At 36.4% G+C, this 2,420-nt stretch overlaps 1 protein-coding gene across 1 annotated transcript in view; it reads left to right on the top strand.

The window, feature by feature from the left end:
• Positions 1-2,420, top strand: part of LOC101846836 (mucin-19) — a gene marked incomplete at its 3' end in the record, with an annotated part of 54,554 nt that overhangs the window by 49,159 nt on the left and 2,975 nt on the right.

The raw sequence follows: 2,420 nt of genomic DNA, 5'->3' as shown, positions 1-2,420 counted from the left end.
GTAAAAAAAAGTTTTGGTGCGGTTATACGCGCTCGTAACTGCATAAGGAGGTGTTTGAAAATTATTGCTTTTGAGTTTTCTTGAATTCCAGGCTGGTTTTACTCAGATTACTATTTCAGCAGATGTCCATCTTCGATACCTTCCCTCGCGACTTCTCATCACGTTGTTTGACTACCTGGTCTTTTTATGTCAAGTGTAACGTCTCTTTATTTTAGATATTAGGCCTAGTATGATGCGAAATCTTATTCGATTTTTGATTTGTTTTGTTTTGTTTTTTTAACTTTTGGGCACACCGTTGACACCCCCCCCCTGCTTTTCATCACCTTTTGATTTGTTTCGTTGATGGTGCACTGGATTGTGTTCTGTAGTCAAGGTTGGGTTTTGTTTTATTTTGTTTTGCCGTTGATGATTTTTTTTTCTCCTGGTTTATTTTGCTTTGCTTCGCATTTCCCGTCCTTTTTTAAAGTCTTGAGTCCCTGCGATTTGATTCTGCACCCTTCCAGATTGTATGCGTTTGTGTGTGTGTGTGTTTTTTGTGTGTGTGGTGTTTTTTTCCTATAGAGACCGTTTATTTTGACTCCTATAAATTATGTACTTATTCTTGCTTTTGATGTGCGAATACGTGGAATATTGTATATATATAGGAAAATATAGCTAACATAAGCTGAACAACAGTATGCCATGCAGCATCGGAAAAGGAACGGCCACAAACGATATTATGTCTATCTCATAACTGTTGTCCATATATAGGAGTACAACATAATAATGTTATCTTTCTTACCATATTGTGTATTGCCAGTCGTACCCGTGCAATACGTGCTTGCCTGTCTGTACACTTTTTTTGTATACACGTAACCGCCCTCCCGCCTGCCTTGACAGAGAGTTTACAGGGCGACGTTGTGGTTAGGGCTTCTTCAATACTTACCTCGTAGCCATGCGTGACGTCTCTATTGTATTCATGTACTGCTTTTCATATTGTAATTGTAAAGTCCCACAGAATATGTACTTTGTAAGACTTCGTTGTTAGGAATAGGAAAAGAGGACGGAATGGGTGAGGTCAGGGGGCAAAAGTGGGGTTGAGGTAAGGGGGAGGTATGTGTGTCTCTGTTTATATAACCGTGCAATATCAAAGGACCCTGGCGCTGAAATGTTTTTATATCTATATGAATGAAGGCATACCACAGCATAATATAAAGTTGAAATAAGAAAAGGACAGGCTCTGATATGGGAAATGGATGTAACGTTATATTTATGTAAATGTTTTTATATTTGATATAAATGAAAGCATACTCCAGCATATAAAGTTGTAGTGTTATACATATATTATATATGCCCTTAAAGCAGTTAGTCTCCATAGATGTGGCTTATGAGTATTATGAGAGTAGCTTGTTTTCGTTGAACCTCGGTTGGTGGATGATTAAAGAAATCGTGTGCAGTTCAATGAATAAAGGGAAAAGTAATTTGTTGCATCGCAAAACTCAGCGAAATGGCCGGGCAGCTGTGGGTTATCTTTGATATACGCTAAAGAAACGATTGATACACACCTATCGCTCATCTCATGATGATTGCAATAACTTGTCCGTCCTTTAAAATGATTATAATGCGTCGATGTTTACTTAATAAATCTAGTCAAATTATTATATTTCTGACCATTATTGGTTTGCTGCTGCATTTTGTGTTTGTTGCGGCACTGCTGCACGTTGGTACATACTAACATTCTACTACTTACTGAGTTGAAGGCATTTCGACCCGCACTTGCAGATAGGTTAAAAAGTGCGAGCCCTGCGCTCCCACCGCATGTGTGCAAATAAAACCTTTGGACATAACTAATTAATGCAATTTGGTTTTTTGTTTTTGTTTTGGATTTGTTTTGAATGTTAGATCGTAACCACTGACAGTCCGGTTTGGATCGATGTAAAAGTTGTGTTTCGTGTGTTCAGATATTTTAAAGGGAACAGGGGCATAATTATTCTAGAAGTTCTGCTTCTATACTTTAATCTTGACTAAATTGCCTTCCAGGAAGAAAGTATCATTAAATCATACAACTCACATTACTTATACGGTATGTTGATTTATTGGTATGGATGTACACGTATAGTTTAGTCAGAATTAATTATATTATTCTCAGTTAGTTTGAAAGATCTAATCGGTAAATGGCAACCTATTTTTTAGAAAAGATACCATGTTTATACATTATTCTCTCGCCAAATAGAGCGATGTAACTTCTACCAGTGGAACATAAATTTGTGGATAAGTTATTGAGCTAATTAAAACTGGTGAAGGCTTTTCCCTCATCCCTATCATTCCCTTTCTTTAATTTAACAGTAGCTCTCAGGAATGTAGATTTTAAATATTTTGTTTTTATTTGTAGTAATTTTCACGAGTTCGTTTTATTGTTATTGTTATTGTAATTATTATTA

This window comes from Aplysia californica, unplaced genomic scaffold, assembly GCF_000002075.1.
Source record: "Aplysia californica isolate F4 #8 unplaced genomic scaffold, AplCal3.0 scaffold00545, whole genome shotgun sequence".
NCBI lineage: Eukaryota > Metazoa > Mollusca > Gastropoda > Aplysiida > Aplysiidae > Aplysia > Aplysia californica.
Note: the sequence above shows the minus strand (reverse complement) of the source record. Positions and strands in the feature narration are given on the sequence as shown.